Source organism: Dendrobates tinctorius, unplaced genomic scaffold (assembly GCF_039654945.1).
Source record: "Dendrobates tinctorius isolate UK_male_01 unplaced genomic scaffold, ASM3965494v1 ptg000601l, whole genome shotgun sequence".
In the NCBI taxonomy this organism is placed as follows: Eukaryota; Metazoa; Chordata; class Amphibia; order Anura; family Dendrobatidae; genus Dendrobates; species Dendrobates tinctorius.
In genome coordinates, this window is record NW_027362256.1 from 1 (window position 1) to 22,655 (window position 22,655).

A 22,655-nucleotide genomic window follows, 5' to 3' on the forward strand; every position below is an offset into this window, starting at 1 on the left:
AGAGTGGGTGATGAGAGTGTGAGAGCTAAGCACCACCTGCAAAGAGGGTGAGAAAGAAATAGCGAGGCTTGTTCGCCACCCTCGAAGATAGAGGTAGAGACTTGCACACCACCCTCGAAGAGGGTGAGAGAGAGTGCCAGAGTAAGACGATGAAGCACAACCTGTTAGGAGAGAGAGAGAGAGAGAGAGAGAGAGAGAGAGAGAGAGAGAGAGAGAGAGAGAGAGAGAGAAGATAGAGAGAGAGAGAGGAGAGAGAGAGAGAGAGAAGACGGAGAGAGAGAGAGAGAGAGAGAGAGTTGAGCACCACCTGCACAGAGGGTGAGAAGGAAATTGTGAGACTTGTTCACCACCCTCAAAGATAGAGTTAGGAGACTTGTGCACCACCCCTTGAAGAGGGGTGAGAGAGGGGGAGAGAAAGATGCCTGAGAGACACCTGTTACTCAGTCGACTAACTAGCATTGCTGAGTACACGAATGCATGATGAAGTGTCAAACTTGCTAATTACTGTTGGCAAGAGAGTGTCAAACTTGCTAATTACTGTTGGCAAGAGAGGCAGAGAAAGACGCTTAGGGTGTGTGCTCATGTTGCCAATTCTGCTGTGGAATTTTCCGCATGGATTTGTCTAAATCCACTTGTCAACATTGTCAACAGACATGTGGTTTATCTGTGGATTAGCCTGTGGTTCTCCCCTGCGGTTTGACACCTGTCATGGAGCAGGTGCCAAACCGCTGCAGATCTGCACAAAGAAGTGACATGCTGTGTATTTAAAACTGCAGCAAATCTGCGTGGAAAATACTGAACTGTGGCCACTGCTTTTTGCATTGAGTTAAATGACACTTGATGATGAAGTGCCACACTTGCTAATTACTATTGTTTTTGCTTTAAAAGAATATCTTGTAAGAGAGGCTAAACATTTCTGTATAAATGTTATGGTCATTTGTGAAGTTCCTGTTTGTCTTAAGTTTTGTGAGGAGGTAGAATCACTGAATATTAACCATCGCATGCATAGAGAAGAATTGATGAAGAAGATGAAGTTTGCTGCCTATTTACTGATTGCAAAATTTCAAAAATCAGCTTATTTAAAGCTTTGTGCAGAATCTATAAGATGCCGTGACCCGGATTCGAACCGGGGTTGCTGCGGCCACAACGCAGAGTACTAACCACTATACGATCACGGCAACATTCTCGAGCCAGGTAGGAGTCGAACCTACAATCTTCTGATCCGTAGTCAGACGCATTATCCATTGCGCCAGTGTCATGGAGCAGGTGCCAAACCGCTGCAGAATCTGCACAAAGAAGTGACATGCTGTGTATTTAAAACTGCAGCAAATCTGCGTGGAAAATACTGAACTGTGGCCACTGCTTTTTGCATTGAGTTAAATGACACTTGATGATGAAGTGCCACACTTGCTAATTACTATTGTTTTTATTGTTTTTGCTTTAAAAGAATATCTTGTAAGAGAGGCTAAACATTTCTGTATAAATGTTATGGTCATTTGTGAAGTTCCTGTTTGTCTTAAGTTTTGTGAGGAGGTAGAATCACTGAATATTAACCATCGCATGCATAGAGAAGAATTGATGAAGAAGATGAAGTTTGCTGCCTATTTACTGATTGCAAAATTTCAAAAATCAGCTTATTTAAAGCTTTGTGCAGAATCTATAAGATGCCGTGACCCGGATTCAAACCGGGGTTGATGCGGCCACAACGCAGAGTACTAACCACTATACGATCACGGCAACATTCTCGAGCCAGGTAGGAGTCGAACCTACAATCTTCTGATCCATAGTCAGAAGCGTTATCCATTGCGCCACTGGCCCTTACGTTGATGTTTTCTTTTTCATGCACCATCATGCTAAAGCAAAGTAAAACCTGCAATAGGCTGTCATCGCCACATAAGTCTTTCTTTTCTTGCCAATCCACTCAGAATCTGAAACAAAATATTTTTGTTCAATCTGAAATTCATGTTTTAGAATGAACAATTTCTATCTTCCTGCATTCATGTGCGATGTTTCAATTTTTCTCACATTTTTCGAGAAAGCAAATTCACTAGTTGGCAGATAGAAAAAGAAATCATGCAAAAGAAACAATTTACAAGTTATATGTAAAGTTTCCTTTTACCTAATATTACTATCTTGAGAGTAACCAGCAAAATCACTACTTGGCAGACAAAAGTTGTCAAAAGGAAAGAAAAATAATAAAGATGATGAATTTTATTGTAGATTAGTGGTGATCGACCGCTGAAAAGAGTTGATCGATTGCGCTTAGAGTGGGTGATGAGAGTGTGAGAGCTAAGCACCACCTGCAAAGAGGGTGAGAAAGAAATAGCGAGGCTTGTTCGCCACCCTCGAAGATAGAGGTAGAGACTTGCACACCACCCTCGAAGAGGGTGAGAGAGAGTGCCAGAGTAAGACGATGAAGCACAACCTGTTGAGAGAGAGAGAGAGAGAGAGAGAGAGAGAGAGAGAGAGAGAGAGAGAGAGAGAGAGAGAGAGAGAGAGAGAGAGAGAGAGAGAGAGAGAGTTGAGCACCACCTGCACAGAGGGTGAGAAGGAAATTGTGAGACTTGTTCACCACCCTCAAAGATAGAGTTAGAGACTTGTGCACCACCCTTGAAGAGGGTGAGAGAGGGGGAGAGAAAGATGCCTGAGAGACACCTGTTACTCAGTCGACTAACTAGCATTGCTGAGTACACGAATGCATGATGAAGTGTCAAACTTGCTAATTACTGTTGGCAAGAGAGTGTCAAACTTGCTAATTACTGTTGGCAAGAGAGGCAGAGAAAGACGCTTAGGGTGTGTGCTCATGTTGCCAATTCTGCTGTGGAATTTTCCGCATGGATTTGTCTAAATCCACTTGTCAACATTGTCAACAGACATGTGGTTTATCTGTGGATTAGCCTGTGGTTCTCCCCTGCGGTTTGACACCTGTCATGGAGCAGGTGCCAAACCGCTGCAGAATCTGCACAAAGAAGTGACATGCTGTGTATTTAAAACTGCAGCAAATCTGCGTGGAAAATACTGAACTGTGGCCACTGCTTTTTGCATTGAGTTAAATGACACTTGATGATGAAGTGCCACACTTGCTAATTACTATTGTTTTTGCTTTAAAAGAATATCTTGTAAGAGAGGCTAAACATTTCTGTATAAATGTTATGGTCATTTGTGAAGTTCCTGTTTGTCTTAAGTTTTGTGAGGAGGTAGAATCACTGAATATTAACCATCGCATGCATAGAGAAGAATTGATGAAGAAGATGAAGTTTGCTGCCTATTTACTGATTGCAAAATTTCAAAAATCAGCTTATTTAAAGCTTTGTGCAGAATCTATAAGATGCCGTGACCCGGATTCGAACCGGGGTTGCTGCGGCCACAACGCAGAGTACTAACCACTATACGATCACGGCAACATTCTCGAGCCAGGTAGGAGTCGAACCTACAATCTTCTGATCCGTAGTCAGACGCATTATCCATTGCGCCAGTGTCATGGAGCAGGTGCCAAACCGCTGCAGAATCTGCACAAAGAAGTGACATGCTGTGTATTTAAAACTGCAGCAAATCTGCGTGGAAAATACTGAACTGTGGCCACTGCTTTTTGCATTGAGTTAAATGACACTTGATGATGAAGTGCCACACTTGCTAATTACTATTGTTTTTGCTTTAAAAGAATATCTTGTAAGAGAGGCTAAACATTTCTGTATAAATGTTATGGTCATTTGTGAAGTTCCTGTTTGTCTTAAGTTTTGTGAGGAGGTAGAATCACTGAATATTAACCATCGCATGCATAGAGAAGAATTGATGAAGAAGATGAAGTTTGCTGCCTATTTACTGATTGCAAAATTTCAAAAATCAGCTTATTTAAAGCTTTGTGCAGAATCTATAAGATGCCGTGACCCGGATTCAAACCGGGGTTGATGCGGCCACAACGCAGAGTACTAACCACTATACGATCACGGCAACATTCTCGAGCCAGGTAGGAGTCGAACCTACAATCTTCTGATCCATAGTCAGACGCGTTATCCATTGCGCCACTGGCCCTTACGTTGATGTTTTCTTTTTCATGCACCATCATGCTAAAGCAAAGTAAAACCTGCAATAGGCTGTCATCGCCACATAAGTCTTTCTTTTCTTGCCAATCCACTCAGAATCTGAAACAAAATATTTTTGTTCAATCTGAAATTCATGTTTTAGAATGAACAATTTCTATCTTCCTGCATTCATGTGCGATGTTTCAATTTTTCTCACATTTTTCGAGAAAGCAAATTCACTAGTTGGCAGATAGAAAAAGAAATCATGCAAAAGAAACAATTTACAAGTTATATGTAAAGTTTCCTTTTACCTAATATTACTATCTTGAGAGTAACCAGCAAAATCACTACTTGGCAGACAAAAGTTGTCAAAAGGAAAGAAAAATAATAAAGATGATGAATTTTATTGTAGATTAGTGGTGATCGACCGCTGAAAAGAGTTGATCGATTGCGCTTAGAGTGGGTGATGAGAGTGTGAGAGCTAAGCACCACCTGCAAAGAGGGTGAGAAAGAAATAGCGAGGCTTGTTCGCCACCCTCGAAGATAGAGGTAGAGACTTGCACACCACCCTCGAAGAGGGTGAGAGAGAGTGCCAGAGTAAGACGATGAAGCACAACCTGTTGAGAGAGAGAGAGAGAGAGAGAGAGAGAGAGAGAGAGAGAGAGAGAGAGAGAGAGAGAGAGAGAGAGAGAGAGAGAGAGAGAGAGAGAGAGAGAGAGAGAGAGAGAGAGAGAGAGAGTTGAGCACCACCTGCACAGAGTGTGAGAAGGAAATTGTGAGACTTGTTCACCACCCTCAAAGATAGAGTTAGAGACTTGTGCACCACCCTTGAAGAGGGTGAGAGAGAGGGGGAGAGAAAGATGCCTGAGAGACACCTGTTACTCAGTCGACTAACTAGCATTGCTGAGTACACGAATGCATGATGAAGTGTCAAACTTGCTAATTACTGTTGGCAAGAGAGGCAGAGAAAGACGCTTAGGGTGTGTGCTCATGTTGCCAATTCTGCTGTGGAATTTTTCGCATGGATTTGTCTAAATCCACTTGTCAACATTGTCAACAGACATGTGGTTTATCTGTGGATTATCCTGTGGTTCTCCCCTGCGGTTTGACACCTGTCATGGAGCAGGTGCCAAACCGCTGCAGAATCTGCACAAAGAAGTGACATGCTGTGTATTTAAAACTGCAGCAAATCTGCGTGGAAAATACTGAACTGTGGCCACTGCTTTTTGCATTGAGTTAAATGACACTTGATGATGAAGTGCCACACTTGCTAATTACTATTGTTTTTGCTTTAAAAGAATATCTTGTAAGAGAGGCTAAACATTTCTGTATAAATGTTATGGTCATTTGTGAAGTTCCTGTTTGTCTTAAGTTTTGTGAGGAGGTAGAATCACTGAATATTAACCATCGCATGCATAGAGAAGAATTGATGAAGAAGATGAAGTTTGCTGCCTATTTACTGATTGCAAAATTTCAAAAATCAGCTTATTTAAAGCTTTGTGCAGAATCTATAAGATGCCGTGACCCGGATTCGAACCGGGGTTGCTGCGGCCACAACGCAGAGTACTAACCACTATACGATCACGGCAACATTCTCGAGCCAGGTAGGAGTCGAACCTACAATCTTCTGATCCGTAGTCAGACGCATTATCCATTGCGCCACTGGCCCTTACGTTGATGTTTTCTTTTTCATGCACCATCATGCTAAAGCAAAGTAAAACCTGCAATAGGCTGTCATCGCCACATAAGTCTTTCTTTTCTTGCCAATCCACTCAGAATCTGAAACAAAATATTTTTGTTCAATCTGAAATTCATGTTTTAGAATGAACAATTTCTATCTTCCTGCATTCATGTGCGATGTTTCAATTTTTCTCACATTTTTCGAGAAAGCAAATTCACTAGTTGGCAGATAGAAAAAGAAATCATGCAAAAGAAACAATTTACAAGTTATATGTAAAGTTTCCTTTTACCTAATATTACTATCTTGAGAGTAACCAGCAAAATCACTACTTGGCAGACAAAAGTTGTCAAAAGGAAAGAAAAATAATAAAGATGATGAATTTTATTGTAGATTAGTGATGATCGACCGCTGAAAAGAGTTGATCGATTGCGCTTAGAGTGGGTGATGAGAGTGTGAGAGCTAAGCACCACCTGCAAAGAGGGTGAGAAAGAAATAGCGAGGCTTGTTCGCCACCCTCGAAGATAGAGGTAGAGACTTGCACACCACCCTCGAAGAGGGTGAGAGAGAGTGCCAGAGTAAGACGATGAAGCACAACCTGTTAGGAGAGAGAGAGAGAGAGAGAGAGAGAGAGAGAGAGTTGAGCACCACCTGCACAGAGTGTGAGAAGGAAATTGTGAGACTTGTTCACCACCCTCAAAGATAGAGTTAGAGACTTGTGCACCACCCTTGAAGAGGGTGAGAGAGAGGGGGAGAGAAAGATGCCTGAGAGACACCTGTTACTCAGTCGACTAACTAGCATTGCTGAGTACACGAATGCATGATGAAGTGTCAAACTTGCTAATTACTGTTGGCAAGAGAGGCAGAGAAAGACGCTTAGGGTGTGTGCTCATGTTGCCAATTCTGCTGTGGAATTTTCCGCATGGATTTGTCTAAATCCACTTGTCAACATTGTCAACAGACATGTGGTTTATCTGTGGATTAGCCTGTGGTTCTCCCCTGCGGTTTGACACCTGTCATGGAGCAGGTGCCAAACCGCTGCAGAATCTGCACAAAGAAGTGACATGCTGTGTATTTAAAACTGCAGCAAATCTGCGTGGAAAATACTGAACTGTGGCCACTGCTTTTTGCATTGAGTTAAATGACACTTGATGATGAAGTGCCACACTTGCTAATTACTATTGTTTTTGCTTTAAAAGAATATCTTGTAAGAGAGGCTAAACATTTCTGTATAAATGTTATGGTCATTTGTGAAGTTCCTGTTTGTCTTAAGTTTTGTGAGGAGGTAGAATCACTGAATATTAACCATCGCATGCATAGAGAAGAATTGATGAAGAAGATGAAGTTTGCTGCCTATTTACTGATTGCAAAATTTCAAAAATCAGCTTATTTAAAGCTTTGTGCAGAATCTATAAGATACCGTGACCCGGATTCGAACCGGGGTTGCTGCGGCCACAACGCAGAGTACTAACCACTATACGATCACGGCAACATTCTCGAGCCAGGTAGGAGTCGAACCTACAATCTTCTGATCCGTAGTCAGACGCGTTATCCGTTGCGCCACTGGCCCTTACGTTGATGTCTTCTTTTTCATGCACCATCATGCTAAAGCAAAGTAAAACCTGCAATAGGCTGTCATCGCCACATAAGTCTTTCTTTTCTTGCCAATCCACTCAGAATCTGAAACAAAATATTTTTGTTCAATCTGAAATTCATGTTTTAGAATGAACAATTTCTATCTTCCTGCATTCATGTGCGATGTTTCAATTTTTCTCACATTTTTCGAGAAAGCAAATTCACTAGTTGGCAGATAGAAAAAGAAATCATGCAAAAGAAACAATTTACAAGTTATATGTAAAGTTTCCTTTTACCTAATATTACTATCTTGAGAGTAACCAGCAAAATCACTACTTGGCAGACAAAAGTTGTCAAAAGGAAAGAAAAATAATAAAGATGATGAATTTTATTGTAGATTAGTGATGATCGACCGCTGAAAAGAGTTGATCGATTGCGCTTAGAGTGGGTGATGAGAGTGTGAGAGCTAAGCACCACCTGCAAAGAGGGTGAGAAAGAAATAGCGAGGCTTGTTCGCCACCCTCGAAGATAGAGGTAGAGACTTGCACACCACCCTCGAAGAGGGTGAGAGAGAGTGCCAGAGTAAGACGATGAAGCACAACCTGTTAGGAGAGAGAGAGAGAGAGAGAGAGAGTTGAGCACCACCTGCACAGAGTGTGAGAAGGAAATTGTGAGACTTGTTCACCACCCTCAAAGATAGAGTTAGAGACTTGTGCACCACCCTTGAAGAGGGTGAGAGAGAGGGGGAGAGAAAGATGCCTGAGAGACACCTGTTACTCAGTCGACTAACTAGCATTGCTGAGTACACGAATGCATGATGAAGTGTCAAACTTGCTAATTACTGTTGGCAAGAGAGGCAGAGAAAGACGCTTAGGGTGTGTGCTCATGTTGCCAATTCTGCTGTGGAATTTTCCGCATGGATTTGTCTAAATCCACTTGTCAACATTGTCAACAGACATGTGGTTTATCTGTGGATTAGCCTGTGGTTCTCCCCTGCGGTTTGACACCTGTCATGGAGCAGGTGCCAAACCGCTGCAGAATCTGCACAAAGAAGTGACATGCTGTGTATTTAAAACTGCAGCAAATCTGTGTGGAAAATACTGAACTGTGGCCACTGCTTTTTGCATTGAGTTAAATGACACTTGATGATGAAGTGCCACACTTGCTAATTACTATTGTTTTTGCTTTAAAAGAATATCTTGTAAGAGAGGCTAAACATTTCTGTATAAATGTTATGGTCATTTGTGAAGTTCCTGTTTGTCTTAAGTTTTGTGAGGAGGTAGAATCACTGAATATTAACCATCACATGCATAGAGAAGAATTGATGAAGAAGATGAAGTTTGCTGCCTATTTACTGATTGCAAAATTTCAAAAATCAGCTTATTTAAAGCTTTGTGCAGAATCTATAAGATGCCGTGACCCGGATTCGAAACGGGGTTGCTGCGGCCACAACGCAGAGTACTAACCACTATACGATCACGGCAACATTCTCGAGCCAGGTAGGAGTCAAACCTACAATCTTCTGATCCGTAGTCAGACGCGTTATCCGTTGCGCCACTGGCCCTTACGTTGATGTCTTCTTTTTCATGCACCATCATGCTAAAGCAAAGTAAAACCTGCAATAGGCTGTCATCGCCACATAAGTCTTTCTTTTCTTGCCAATCCACTCAGAATCTGAAACAAAATATTTTTGTTCAATCTGAAATTCATGTTTTAGAATGAACAATTTCTATCTTCCTGCATTCATGTGCGATGTTTCAATTTTTCTCACATTTTTCGAGAAAGCAAATTCACTAGTTGGCAGATAGAAAAAGAAATCATGCAAAAGAAACAATTTACAAGTTATATGTAAAGTTTCCTTTTACCTAATATTACTATCTTGAGAGTAACCAGCAAAATCACTACTTGGCAGACAAAAGTTGTCAAAAGGAAAGAAAAATAATAAAGATGATGAATTTTATTGTAGATTAGTGATGATCGACCGCTGAAAAGAGTTGATCGATTGCGCTTAGAGTGGGTGATGAGAGTGTGAGAGCTAAGCACCACCTGCAAAGAGGGTGAGAAAGAAATAGCGAGGCTTGTTCGCCACCCTCGAAGATAGAGGTAGAGACGTGCACACCACCCTCGAAGAGGGTGAGAGAGAGTGCCAGAGTAAGACGATGAAGCACAACCTGTTAGGAGAGAGAGAGAGAGAGAGAGAGAGAGAGAGAGAGAGAGAGAGAGAGAGAGAGAGAGAGAGAGAGAGAGAGAGAGAGAGAGAGAGAGAGAGAGAGAGAGAGAGAGAGAGAGAGAGAGAGAGAGAGAGAGAGAGAGAGAGAGAGAGTTGAGCACCACCTGCACAGAGTGTGAGAAGGAAATTGTGAGACTTGTTCACCACCCTCAAAGATTGAGTTAGAGACTTGTGCACCACCCTTGAAGAGGGTGAGAGAGAGGGGGAGAGAAAGATGCCTGAGAGACACCTGTTACTCAGTCGACTAACTAGCATTGCTGAGTACACGAATGCATGATGAAGTGTCAAACTTGCTAATTACTGTTGGCAAGAGAGGCAGAGAAAGACGCTTAGGGTGTGTGCTCATGTTGCCAATTCTGCTGTGGAATTTTCCGCATGGATTTGTCTAAATCCACTTGTCAACATTGTCAACAGACATGTGGTTTATCTGTGGATTAGCCTGTGGTTCTCCCCTGCGGTTTGACACCTGTCATGGAGCAGGTGCCAAACCGCTGCAGAATCTGCACAAAGAAGTGACATGCTGTGTATTTAAAACTGCAGCAAATCTGCGTGGAAAATACTGAACTGTGGCCACTGCTTTTTGCATTGAGTTAAATGACACTTGATGATGAAGTGCCACACTTGCTAATTACTATTGTTTTTGCTTTAAAAGAATATCTTGTAAGAGAGGCTAAACATTTCTGTATAAATGTTATGGTCATTTGTGAAGTTCCTGTTTGTCTTAAGTTTTGTGAGGAGGTAGAATCACTGAATATTAACCATCGCATGCATAGAGAAGAATTGATGAAGAAGATGAAGTTTGCTGCCTATTTACTGATTGCAAAATTTCAAAAATCAGCTTATTTAAAGCTTTGTGCAGAATCTATAAGATGCCGTGACCTGGATTCGAACCGGGGTTGCTGCGGCCACAACGCAGAGTACTAACCACTATACGATCACGGCAACATTCTCGAGCCAGGTAGGAGTCGAACCTACAATCTTCTGATCCGTAGTCAGACGCGTTATCCATTGCGCCACTGGCCCTTACGTTGATGTTTTCTTTTTCATGCACCATCATGCTAAAGCAAAGTAAAACCTGCAATAGGCTGTCATCGCCACATAAGTCTTTCTTTTCTTGCCAATCCACTCAGAATCTGAAACAAAATATTTTTGTTCAATCTGAAATTCATGTTTTAGAATGAACAATTTCTATCTTCCTGCATTCATGTGCGATGTTTCAATTTTTCTCACATTTTTCGAGAAAGCAAATTCACTAGTTGGCAGATAGAAAAAGAAATCATGCAAAAGAAACAATTTACAAGTTATATGTAAAGTTTCCTTTTACCTAATATTACTATCTTGAGAGTAACCAGCAAAATCACTACTTGGCAGACAAAAGTTTTGTGAGGAGGTAGAATCACTGAATATTAACCATCGCATGCATAGAGAAGAATTGATGAAGAAGATGAAGTTTGCTGCCTATTTACTGATTGCAAAATTTCAAAAATCAGCTTATTTAAAGGTTTGTGCAGAATCTATAAGATACCGTGACCCGGTTTCAAACTAGGGTTGCTGCGGCCACAACGCAGAGTCCTAACCACTATACGATCACAGCAACATTCTCCAGCCAGGAGTCGAACCTACAATCTTCTGATCCGTAGTCAGACGCGTTATCCATTGCACCACTGGCCCTTACGTTGATGTTTTCTTTTTCATGCACCATCATGCTAAAGCAAAGTAAAACCTGCAATAGGCTGTCATCGCCACATAAGTCTTTCTTTTCTTGCCAATCCACTCAGAATCTGAAACAAAATATTTTTGTTCAATCTGAAATTCATGTTTTAGAATGAACAATTTCTATCTTCCTGCATTCATGTGCGATGTTTCAATTTTTCTCACATTTTTCGAGAAAGCAAATTCACTAGATGGCAGATAGAAAAAGAAATCATGCAAAAGAAACAATTTACAAGTTATATGTAAAGTTTCCTTTTACCTAATATTACTATCTTGAGAGTAACCAGCAAAATCACTACTTGGCAGACAAAAGTTGTCAAAATGAAAGAAAAATAATAAAGATGATGAATTTTATTGTAGATTAGTGATGATCGACCGCTGAAAAGAGTTGATCGATTGCGCTTAGAGTGGGTGATGAGAGTGTGAGAGCTAAGCACCACCTGCAAAGAGGGTGAGAAAGAAATAGCGAGGCTTGTTCGCCACCCTCGAAGATAGAGGTAGAGACTTGCACACCACCCTCGAAGAGGGTGAGAGAGAGTGCCAGAGTAAGACGATGAAGAGAGAGAGAGAGAGAGAGAGATAGAGAGAGATAGAGAGAGAGTTGAGCACCACCTGCACAGAGGGTGAGAAGGAAATTGTGAGACTTGTTCACCACCCTCAAAGATAGAGTTAGAGACTTGTGCACCACCCTTGAAGAGGGTGAGAGAGAGGGGGAGAGAAAGATGCCTGAGAGACACCTGTTACTCAGTCGACTAACTAGCATTGCTGAGTACACGAATGCATGATGAAGTGTCAAACTTGCTAATTACTGTTGGCAAGAGAGGGAGAGAAAGACGCTTAGGGTGTGTGCTCATGTTGCCAATTCTGCTGTGGAATTTTCCGCATGGATTTGTCTAAATCCACTTGTCAACATTGTCAACAGACATGTGGTTTATCTGTGGATTAGCCTGTGGTTCTCCCCTGCGGTTTGACACCTGTCATGGAGCAGGTGCCAAACCGCTGCAGAATCTGCACAAAGAAGTGACATGCTGTGTATTTAAAACTGCAGCAAATCTGCGTGGAAAATACAGAACTGTGGGGACTGTTTTTTGCATTGAGTTAAATGACACTTGATGATGAAGTGCCACACTTGCTAATTACTATTGTTTTTGCTTTAAAAGAATATCTTGTAAGAGAGGCTAAACATTTCTGTATAAATGTTATGGTCATTTGTGAAGGTCCTGTTTGTCTTAAGTTTTGTGAGGAGGTAGAATCACTGAATATTAACCATCGCATGCATAGAGAAGAATTGATGAAGAAGATGAAGTTTGCTGCCTATTTACTGATTGCAAAATTTCAAAAATCAGCTTATTTAAAGCTTTGTGCAGAATCTATAAGATGCCGTGACCCGGATTCGAACCGGGGTTGCTGCGGCCACAACGCAGAGTACTAACCACTATACGATCACGGCAACATTCTCGAGCCAGGTAGGAGTCGAACCTACAATCTTCTGATCCGTAGTCAGACGCGTTATCCATTGCGCCACTGGCCCTTACGTTGATGTTTTCTTTTTCATGCACCATCATGCTAAAGCAAAGTAAAACCTGCAATAGGCTGTCATCGCCACATAAGTCTTTCTTTTCTTGCCAATCCACTCAGAATCTGAAACAAAATATTTTTGTTCAATCTGAAATTCATGTTTTAGAATGAACAATTTCTATCTTCCTGCATTCATGTGCGATGTTTCAATTTTTCTCACATTTTTCGAGAAAGCAAATTCACTAGTTGGCAGATAGAAAAAGAAATCATGCAAAAGAAACAATTTACAAGTTATATGTAAAGTTTCCTTTTACCTAATATTACTATCTTGAGAGTAACCAGCAAAATCACTACTTGGCAGACAAAAGTTTTGTGAGGAGGTAGAATCACTGAATATTAACCATCGCATGCATAGAGAAGAATTGATGAAGAAGATGAAGTTTGCTGCCTATTTACTGATTGCAAAATTTCAAAAATCAGCTTATTTAAAGGTTTGTGCAGAATCTATAAGATACCGTGACCCGGTTTCAAACTAGGGTTGCTGCGGCCACAACGCAGAGTCCTAACCACTATACGATCACGGCAACATTCTCCAGCCAGGAGTCGAACCTACAATCTTCTGATCCGTAGTCAGACGCGTTATCCATTGCACCACTGGCCCTTACGTTGATGTTTTCTTTTTCATGCACCATCATGCTAAAGCAAAGTAAAACCTGCAATAGGCTGTCATCGCCACATAAGTCTTTCTTTTCTTGCCAATCCACTCAGAATCTGAAACAAAATATTTTTGTTCAATCTGAAATTCATGTTTTAGAATGAACAATTTCTATCTTCCTGCATTCATGTGCGATGTTTCAATTTTTCTCACATTTTTCGAGAAAGCAAATTCACTAGATGGCAGATAGAAAAAGAAATCATGCAAAAGAAACAATTTACAAGTTATATGTAAAGTTTCCTTTTACCTAATATTACTATCTTGAGAGTAACCAGCAAAATCACTACTTGGCAGACAAAAGTTGTCAAAATGAAAGAAAAATAATAAAGATGATGAATTTTATTGTAGATTAGTGATGATCAACCGCTGAAAAGAGTTGATCGATTGCGCTTAGAGTGGGTGATGAGAGTGTGAGAGCTAAGCACCACCTGCAAAGAGGGTGAGAAAGAAATAGCGAGGCTTGTTCGCCACCCTCGAAGATAGAGGTAGAGACTTGCACACCACCCTCGAAGAGGGTGAGAGAGAGTGCCAGAGTAAGACGATGAAGCACAACCTGTTAGGAGAGAGAGAGAGAGAGAGAGAGAGAGAGAGAGAGAGAGAGAGAGAGAGAGAGAGAGAGAGAGAGAGAGAGAGAGAGAGAGAGAGAGAGAGAGAGAGAGAGAGAGAGAGAGAGAGAGAGAGAGAGAGAGAGAGAGAGAGAGTTGAGCACCACCTGCACAGAGTGTGAGAAGGAAATTGTGAGACTTGTTCACCACCCTCAAAGATAGAGTTAGAGACTTGTGCACCACCCTTGAAGAGGGTGAGAGAGAGGGGGAGAGAAAGATGCCTGAGAGACACCTGTTACTCAGTCGACTAACTAGCATTGCTGAGTACACGAATGCATGATGAAGTGTCAAACTTGCTAATTACTGTTGGCAAGAGAGGGAGAGAAAGACGCTTAGGGTGTGTGCTCATGTTGCCAATTCTGCTGTGGAATTTTCCGCATGGATTTGTCTAAATCCACTTGTCAACATTGTCAACAGACATGTGGTTTATCTGTGGATTAGCCTGTGGTTCTCCCCTGCGGTTTGACACCTGTCATGGAGCAGGTGCCAAACCGCTGCAGAATCTGCACAAAGAAGTGACATGCTGTGTATTTAAAACTGCAGCAAATCTGCGTGGAAAATACAGAACTGTGGGCACTGTTTTTTGCATTGAGTTAAATGACACTTGATGATGAAGTGCCACACTTGCTAATTACTATTGTTTTTGCTTTAAAAGAATATCTTGTAAGAGAGGCTAAACATTTCTGTATAAATGTTATGGTCATTTGTGAAGTTCCTGTTTGTCTTAAGTTTTGTGAGGAGGTAGAATCACTGAATATTAACCATCGCATGCATAGAGAAGAATTGATGAAGAAGATGAAGTTTGCTGCCTATTTACTGATTGCAAAATTTCAAAAATCAGCTTATTTAAAGGTTTGTGCAGAATCTATAAGATAGCGTGACCCGGTTTCGAACTAGGGTTGCTGCGGCCACAACGCAGAGTACTAACCACTATACGATCACGGCAACATTCTCCTGCCAGGTAGGAGTCGAACCTACAATCTTCTGATCCGTAGTCAGACGCGTTATCCATTGCACCACTGGCCCTTACGTTGATGTTTTCTTTTTCATGCACATCATGCTAAAGCAAAGTAAAACCTGCAATAGGCTGTCATCGCCACATAAGTCTTTCTTTTCTTGCCAATCCACTCAGAATCTGAAACAAAATATTTTTGTTCAATCTGAAATTCATGTTTTAGAATGAACAATTTCTATCTTCCTGCATTCATGTGCGATGTTTCAATTTTTCTCACATTTTTCGAGAAAGCAAATTCACTAGTTGGCAGATAGAAAAAGAAATCATGCAAAAGAAACAATTTACAAGTTATATGTAAAGTTTCCTTTTACCTAATATTACTATCTTGAGAGTAACCAGCAAAATCACTACTTGGCAGACAAAAGTTGTCAAAAGGAAAGAAAAATAATAAAGGTGATGAATTTTATTGTAGATTAGTGATGATCGACCGCTGAAAAGAGTTGATCGATTGCGCTTAGAGTGGGTGATGAGAGTGTGAGAGCTAAGCACCACCTGCAAAGAGGGTGAGAAAGAAATAGCGAGGCTTGTTCACCACCCTCGAAGATAGAGGTAGAGACTTGCACACCACCCTCGAAGAGGGTGAGAGAGAGTGCCAGAGTAAGACGATGGAGAGAGAGAGAGAGAGATAGAGAGAGAGTTGAGCACCACCTGCACAGAGGGTGAGAAGGAAATTGTGAGACTTGTTCACCACCCTCAAAGATAGAGTTAGAGACTTGTGCACCACCCTTGAAGAGGGTGAGAGAGAGGGGGAGAGAAAGATGCCTGAGAGACACCTGTTACTCAGTCGACTAACTAGCATTGCTGAGTACACGAATGCATGATGAAGTGTCAAACTTGCTAATTACTGTTGGCAAGAGAGGGAGAGAAAGACGCTTAGGGTGTGTGCTCATGTTGCCAATTCTGCTGTGGAATTTTCCGCATTAATTTGTCTAAATCCACTTGTCAACATTGTCAACAGACATGTGGTTTATCTGTGGATTAACCTGTGGTTCTCCCCTGCGGTTTGACACCTGTCATGGAGCAGGTGCCAAACCGCTGCAGAATCTGCACAAAGAAGTGACATGCTGTGTATTTAAAACTGCAGCAAATCTGCGTGGAAAATACAGAACTGTGGCCACTGCTTTTTGCATTGAGTTAAATGACACTTGATGATGAAGTGCCACACTTGCTAATTACTATTGTTTTTGCTTTAAAAGAATATCTTGTAAGAGAGGCTAAACATTTCTGTATAAATGTTATGGTCATTTGTGAAGTTCCTGTTTGTCTTAAGTTTTGTGAGGAGGTAGAATCACTGAATATTAACCATCGCATGCATAGAGAAGAATTGATGAAGAAGATGAAGTTTGCTGCCTATTTACTGATTGCAAAATTTCAAAAATCAGCTTATTTAAAGCTTTGTGCAGAATCTATAAGATGCCGTGATGCTTCTGATCCGTAGTCAGACGCGTTATCCATTGCGCCACTGGCCCTTACGTTGATGTTTTCTTTTTCATGCACCATCATGCTAAAGCAAAGTAAAACCTGCAATAGGCTGTCATCGCCACATAAGTCTTTCTTTTCTTGCCAATCCACTCAGAATCTGAAACAAAATATTTTTGTTCAATCTGAAATTCATGTTTTAGAATGAACAATTTCTATCTTCCTGCATTCATGTGCGATGTTTCAATTTTTCTCACATTTTTCGAGAAAGCAAATTCACTAGTTGGCAGATAGAAAAAGAAATCATGCAAAAGAAACAATTTACAAGTTATATGTAAAGTTTCCTTTTACCTAATATTACTATCTTGAGAGTAACCAGCAAAATCACTACTTGGCAGACAAAAGTTGTCAAAAGGAAAGAAAAATAATAAAGATGATGAATTTTATTGTAGATTAGTGATGATCGACCGCTGAAAAGAGTTGATCGATTGCGCTTAGAGTGGGTGATGAGAGTGTGAGAGCTAAGCACCACCTGCAAAGAGGGTGAGAAAGAAATAGCGAGGCTTGTTCGCCACCCTCGAAGATAGAGGTAGAGACTTGCACACCACCCTCGAAGAGGGTGAGAGAGAGTGCCAGAGCAAGACGATGAAGCACAACCTGTTAGGAGAGAGAGAGAGAGAGAGAGAGAGAGAGAGAGAGAGAGAGATAGAGAGAGAGAGAGAGAGAGAGAGAGAGAGAGAGAGAGAGAGAGAGAGAGTTGAGCACCACCTGCACAGAGTGTGAGAAGGAAATTGTGAGACTTGTTCACCACCCTCAAAGATAGAGTTAGAGACTTGTGCACCACCCTTGAAGAGGGTGAGAGAGAGGGGGAGAGAAAGATGCCTGAGAGACACCTGTTACTCAGTCGACTAACTAGCATTGCTGAGTACACGAATGCATGATGAAGTGTCAAACTTGCTAATTACTGTTGGCAAGAGAGGCAGAGAAAGACGCTTAGGGTGTGTGCTCATGTTGCCAATTCTGCTGTGGAATTTTCCGCATGGATTTGTCTAAATCCACTTGTCAACATTGTCAACAGACATGTGGTTTATCTGTGGATTAGCCTGTGGTTCTCCCCTGCGGTTTGACACCTGTCATGGAGCAGGTGCCAAACCGCTGCAGAATCTGCACAAAGAAGTGACATGCTGTGTATTTAAAACTGCAGCAAATCTGCGTGGAAAATACTGAACTGTGGCCACTGCTTTTTGCATTGAGTTAAATGACACTTGATGATGAAGTGCCACACTTGCTAATTACTATTGTTTTTGCTTTAAAAGAATATCTTGTAAGAGAGGCTAAACATTTCTGTATAAATGTTATGGTCAATTGTGAAGTTCCTGTTTGTCTTAAGTTTTGTGAGGAGGTAGAATCACTGAATATTAACCATCGCATGCATAGAGAAGAATTGATGAAGAAGATGAAGTTTGCTGCCTATTTACTGATTGCAAAATTTCAAAAATCAGCTTACTTAAAGCTTTGTGCAGAATCTATAAGATGCCGTGACCCGGATTCGAACCGGGGTTGCTGCGGCCACAACGCAGAGTACTAACCACTATACGATCACGGCAACATTCTTGAGCCAGGTAGGAGTCGAACCTACAATCTTCTGATCCGTAGTCAGACGCGTTATCCATTGCGCCACTGGCCCTTACTTTGATGTTTTCTTTTTCATGCACCATCATGCTAAAGCAAAGTAAAACCTGCAATAGGCTGTCATCGCCACATAAGTCTTTCTTTTCTTGCCAATCCACTCAGAATCTGAAACAAAATATTTTTGTTCAATCTGAAATTCATGTTTTAGAATGAACAATTTCTATCTTCCTGCATTCATGTGCGATGTTTCAATTTTTCTCACATTTTTCGAGAAAGCAAATTCACTAGTTGGCAGATAGAAAAAGAAATCATGCAAAAGAAACAATTTACAAGTTATATGTAAAGTTTCCTTTTACCTAATATTACTATCTTGAGAGTAACCAGCAAAATCACTACTTGGCAGACAAAAGTTGTCAAAAGGAAAGAAAAATAATAAAGGTGATGAATTTTATTGTAGATCAGTGATGATCGACCGCTGAAAAGAGTTGATCGATTGCGCTTAGAGTGGGTGATGAGAGTGTGAGAGCTAAGCACCACCTGCAAAGAGGGTGAGAAAGAAATAGCGAGGCTTGTTCGCCACCCTCGAAGATAGAGGTAGAGACTTGCACACCACCCTCGAAGAGGGTGAGAGAGAGTGCCAGAGTAAGACGATGAAGAGAGAGAGAGAGAGAGATAGAGAGAGATAGAGAGAGAGTTGAGCACCACCTGCACAGAGGGTGAGAAGGAAATTGTGAGACTTGTTCACCACCCTCAAAGATAGAGTTAGAGACTTGTGCACCACCCTTGAAGAGGGTGAGAGAGAGGGGGAGAGAAAGATGCCTGAGAGACACCTGTTACTCAGTCGACTAACTAGCATTGCTGAGTACACGAATGCATGATGAAGTGTCAAACTTGCTAATTACTGTTGGCAAGAGAGGGAGAGAAAGACGCTTAGGGTGTGTGCTCATGTTGCCAATTCTGCTGTGGAATTTTCCGCATGGATTTGTCTAAATCCACTTGTCAACATTGTCAACAGACATGTGGTTTATCTGTGGATTAGCCTGTGGTTTTCCCCTGCGGTTTGACACATGTCATGGAGCAGGTGCCAAACCGCTGCAGAATCTGCACAAAGAAGTGACATGCTGTGTATTTAAAACTGCAGCAAATCTGCGTGGAAAATACAGAACTGTGGGCACTGTTTTTTGCATTGAGTTAAATGACACTTGATGATGAAGTGCCACACTTGCTAATTACTATTGTTTTTGCTTTAAAAGAATATCTTGTAAGAGAGGCTAAACATTTCTGTATAAATGTTATGGTCATTTGTGAAGGTCCTGTTTGTCTTAAGTTTTGTGAGGAGGTAGAATCACTGAATATTAACCATCGCATGCATAGAGAAGAATTGATGAAGAAGATGAAGTTTGCTGCCTATTTACTGATTGCAAAATTTCAAAAATCAGCTTATTTAAAGCTTTGTGCAGAATCTATAAGATGCCGTGACCCGGATTCGAACCGGGGTTGCTGCGGCCACAACGCAGAGTACTAACCACTATACGATCACGGCAACATTCTCGAGCCAGGTACGAGTCGAACCTACAATCTTCTGATCCGTAGTCAGACGCGTTATCCATTGCGCCACTGGCCCTTACGTTGATGTTTTCTTTTTCATGCACCATCATGCTAAAGCAAAGTAAAACCTGCAATAGGCTGTCATCGCCACATAAGTCTTTCTTTTCTTGCCAATCCACTCAGAATCTGAAACAAAATATTTTTGTTCAATCTGAAATTCATGTTTTAGAATGAACAATTTCTATCTTCCTGCATTCATGTGCGATGTTTCAATTTTTCTCACATTTTTCGAGAAAGCAAATTCACTAGTTGGCAGATAGAAAAAGAAATCATGCAAAAGAAACAATTTACAAGTTATATGTAAAGTTTCCTTTTACCTAATATTACTATCTTGAGAGTAACCAGCAAAATCACTACTTGGCAGACAAAAGTTTTGTGAGGAGGTAGAATCACTGAATATTAACCATCGCATGCATAGAGAAGAATTGATGAAGAAGATGAAGTTTGCTGCCTATTTACTGATTGCAAAATTTCAAAAATAAGCTTATTTAAAGGTTTGTGCAGAATCTATAAGATACCGTGACCCGGTTTCAAACTAGGGTTGCTGCGGCCACAACGCAGAGTGCTAACCACTATACGATCACGGCAACATTCTCCAGCCAGGAGTTGAACCTACAATCTTCTGATCCGTAGTCAGACGCATTATCCATTGCACCACTGGCCCTTACGTTGATGTTTTCTTTTTCATGCACCATCATGCTAAAGCAAAGTAAAACCTGCAATAGGCTGTCATCGCCACATAAGTCTTTCTTTTCTTGCCAATCCACTCAGAATCTGAAACAAAATATTTTTGTTCAATCTGAAATTCATGTTTTAGAATGAACAATTTCTATCTTCCTGCATTCATGTGCGATGTTTCAATTTTTCTCACATTTTTCGAGAAAGCAAATTCACTAGATGGCAGATAGAAAAAGAAATCATGCAAAAGAAACAATTTACAAGTTATATGTAAAGTTTCCTTTTACCTAATATTACTATCTTGAGAGTAACCAGCAAAATCACTACTTGGCAGACAAAAGTTGTCAAAATGAAAGAAAAATAATAAAGATGATGAATTTTATTGTAGATTAGTGATGATCGACCGCTGAAAAGAGTTGATCGATTGCGCTTAGAGTGGGTGATGAGAGTGTGAGAGCTAAGCACCACCTGCAAAGAGGGTGAGAAAGAAATAGCGAGGCTTGTTCGCCACCCTCGAAGATAGAGGTAGAGACTTGCACACCACCCTCGAAGAGGGTGAGAGAGAGTGCCAGAGTAAGACGATGAAGCACAACCTGTTAGGAGAGAGAGAGAGAGAGAGAGAGAGAGAGAGAGAGAGAGAGAGAGAGAGAGAGAGAGAGAGAGAGAGAGAGAGAGAGAGAGAAGAGAGAGAGAGAGAGAGAGAGAGAGAGAGAGAGAGAGAGAGAGAGAGAGAGTTGAGCACCACCTGCACAGAGTGTGAGAAGGAAATTGTGAGACTTGTTCACCACCCTCAAAGATAGAGTTAGAGACTTGTGCACCACCCTTGAAGAGGTGAGAGAGAGGGTGAGAGAAAGATGCCTGAGAGACACCTGTTACTCAGTCGACTAACTAGCATTGCTGAGTACACGAATGCATGATGAAGTGTCAAACTTGCTAATTACTGTTGGCAAGAGAGGGAGAGAAAGACGCTTAGGGGTGTGTGCTCATGTTGCCAATTCTGCTGTGGAATTTTCCGCATGGATTTTGTCTAAATCCACTTGTCAACATTGTCAACAGACATGTGTTTATCTGTGGATTAGCCTGTGGTTCTCCCCTGCGGTTTGACACCTGTCATGGAGCAGGTGCCAAACCGCTGCAGAATCTGCACAAAGAAGTGACATGCTGTGTATTTAAAACTGCCAGCAAATCTGCGTGGAAAATACAGAACTGTGGGCACTGTTTTTTGCATTGAGTTAAATGACACTTGATGATGAAGTGCCACACTTGCTAATTACTATTGTTTTTGCTTTAAAAGAATATCTTGTAAGAGAGGCTAAACATTTCTGTATAAATGTTATGGTCATTTGTGAAGTTCCTGTTTGTCTTAAGTTTTGTGAGGAGGTAGAATCACTGAATATTAACCATCGCATGCATAGAGAAGAATTGATGAAGAAGATGAAGTTTGCTGCCTATTTACTGATTGCAAAATTTCAAAAATCAGCTTATTTAAAGGTTTGTGCAGAATCTTTAAGATAGCGTGACCCGGTTTCGAACTAGGGTTGCTGCGGCCACAACGCAGAGTACTAACCACTATACGATCACGGCAACATTCTCCAGCCAGGAGTCGAACCTACAATCTTCTGATCCGTAGTCAGACGCGTTATCCATTGCACCACTGGCCCTTACGTTGATGTTTTCTTTTTCATGCACATCATGCTAAAGCAAAGTAAAACCTGCAATAGGCTGTCATCGCCACATAAGTCTTTCTTTTCTTGCCAATCCACTCAGAATCTGAAACAAAATATTTTTGTTCAATCTGAAATTCATGTTTTAGAATGAACAATTTCTATCTTCCTGCATTCATGTGCGATGTTTCAATTTTTCTCACATTTTTCGAGAAAGCAAATTCACTAGTTGGCAGATAGAAAAAGAAATCATGCAAAAGAAACAATTTACAAGTTATATGTAAAGTTTCCTTTTACCTAATATTACTATCTTGAGAGTAACCAGCAAAATCACTACTTGGCAGACAAAAGTTGTCAAAAGGAAAGAAAAATAATAAAGGTGATGAATTTTATTGTAGATTAGTGATGATCGACCGCTGAAAAGAGTTGATCGATTGCGCTTAGAGTGGGTGATGAGAGTGTGAGAGCTAAGCACCACCTGCAAAGAGGGTGAGAAAGAAATAGCGAGGCTTGTTCGCCACCCTCGAAGATAGAGGTAGAGACTTGCACACCACCCTCGAAGAGGGTGAGAGAGAGTGCCAGA

General features: G+C 41.2%; 16 non-coding genes across 16 annotated transcripts; all 16 read right to left on the reverse strand.

Moving 5' to 3' along the window:
* Positions 1–1,106: 1,106 nt before the first annotated feature.
* On the reverse strand, positions 1,107–1,178 carry TRNAH-GUG (transfer RNA histidin (anticodon GUG)). Its single transcript has one exon. It is a non-coding gene; the product is annotated as a tRNA-His (tRNA).
* A 567-nt stretch (positions 1,179–1,745) lies between these two features.
* TRNAH-AUG (transfer RNA histidin (anticodon AUG)) lies at positions 1,746–1,818 on the reverse strand. The gene has a single exon. It is a non-coding gene; the product is annotated as a tRNA-His (tRNA).
* Positions 1,819–3,329: 1,511 nt separating this feature from the next.
* TRNAH-GUG (transfer RNA histidin (anticodon GUG)) lies at positions 3,330–3,401 on the reverse strand. The gene has a single exon. It is a non-coding gene; the product is annotated as a tRNA-His (tRNA).
* A 558-nt stretch (positions 3,402–3,959) lies between these two features.
* Positions 3,960–4,032, reverse strand: TRNAH-AUG (transfer RNA histidin (anticodon AUG)). The gene has a single exon. It is a non-coding gene; the product is annotated as a tRNA-His (tRNA).
* A 1,506-nt stretch (positions 4,033–5,538) lies between these two features.
* Positions 5,539–5,610, reverse strand: TRNAH-GUG (transfer RNA histidin (anticodon GUG)). Its single transcript has one exon. It is a non-coding gene; the product is annotated as a tRNA-His (tRNA).
* An 8-nt stretch (positions 5,611–5,618) lies between these two features.
* Positions 5,619–5,691, reverse strand: TRNAR-ACG (transfer RNA arginine (anticodon ACG)). Its single transcript has one exon. It is a non-coding gene; the product is annotated as a tRNA-Arg (tRNA).
* A 1,426-nt stretch (positions 5,692–7,117) lies between these two features.
* On the reverse strand, positions 7,118–7,189 carry TRNAH-GUG (transfer RNA histidin (anticodon GUG)). The gene has a single exon. It is a non-coding gene; the product is annotated as a tRNA-His (tRNA).
* Positions 7,190–7,197: 8 nt separating this feature from the next.
* Positions 7,198–7,270, reverse strand: TRNAR-ACG (transfer RNA arginine (anticodon ACG)). The gene has a single exon. It is a non-coding gene; the product is annotated as a tRNA-Arg (tRNA).
* Positions 7,271–8,766: 1,496 nt separating this feature from the next.
* Positions 8,767–8,839, reverse strand: TRNAR-ACG (transfer RNA arginine (anticodon ACG)). The gene has a single exon. It is a non-coding gene; the product is annotated as a tRNA-Arg (tRNA).
* Positions 8,840–10,455: 1,616 nt separating this feature from the next.
* TRNAR-ACG (transfer RNA arginine (anticodon ACG)) lies at positions 10,456–10,528 on the reverse strand. The gene has a single exon. It is a non-coding gene; the product is annotated as a tRNA-Arg (tRNA).
* Positions 10,529–12,596: 2,068 nt separating this feature from the next.
* Positions 12,597–12,668, reverse strand: TRNAH-GUG (transfer RNA histidin (anticodon GUG)). The gene has a single exon. It is a non-coding gene; the product is annotated as a tRNA-His (tRNA).
* Positions 12,669–12,676: 8 nt separating this feature from the next.
* Positions 12,677–12,749, reverse strand: TRNAR-ACG (transfer RNA arginine (anticodon ACG)). Its single transcript has one exon. It is a non-coding gene; the product is annotated as a tRNA-Arg (tRNA).
* Positions 12,750–18,024: 5,275 nt separating this feature from the next.
* TRNAH-GUG (transfer RNA histidin (anticodon GUG)) lies at positions 18,025–18,096 on the reverse strand. The gene has a single exon. It is a non-coding gene; the product is annotated as a tRNA-His (tRNA).
* Positions 18,097–18,104: 8 nt separating this feature from the next.
* On the reverse strand, positions 18,105–18,177 carry TRNAR-ACG (transfer RNA arginine (anticodon ACG)). The gene has a single exon. It is a non-coding gene; the product is annotated as a tRNA-Arg (tRNA).
* A 1,416-nt stretch (positions 18,178–19,593) lies between these two features.
* TRNAH-GUG (transfer RNA histidin (anticodon GUG)) lies at positions 19,594–19,665 on the reverse strand. The gene has a single exon. It is a non-coding gene; the product is annotated as a tRNA-His (tRNA).
* Positions 19,666–19,673: 8 nt separating this feature from the next.
* On the reverse strand, positions 19,674–19,746 carry TRNAR-ACG (transfer RNA arginine (anticodon ACG)). The gene has a single exon. It is a non-coding gene; the product is annotated as a tRNA-Arg (tRNA).
* Positions 19,747–22,655: the final 2,909 nt, after the last annotated feature.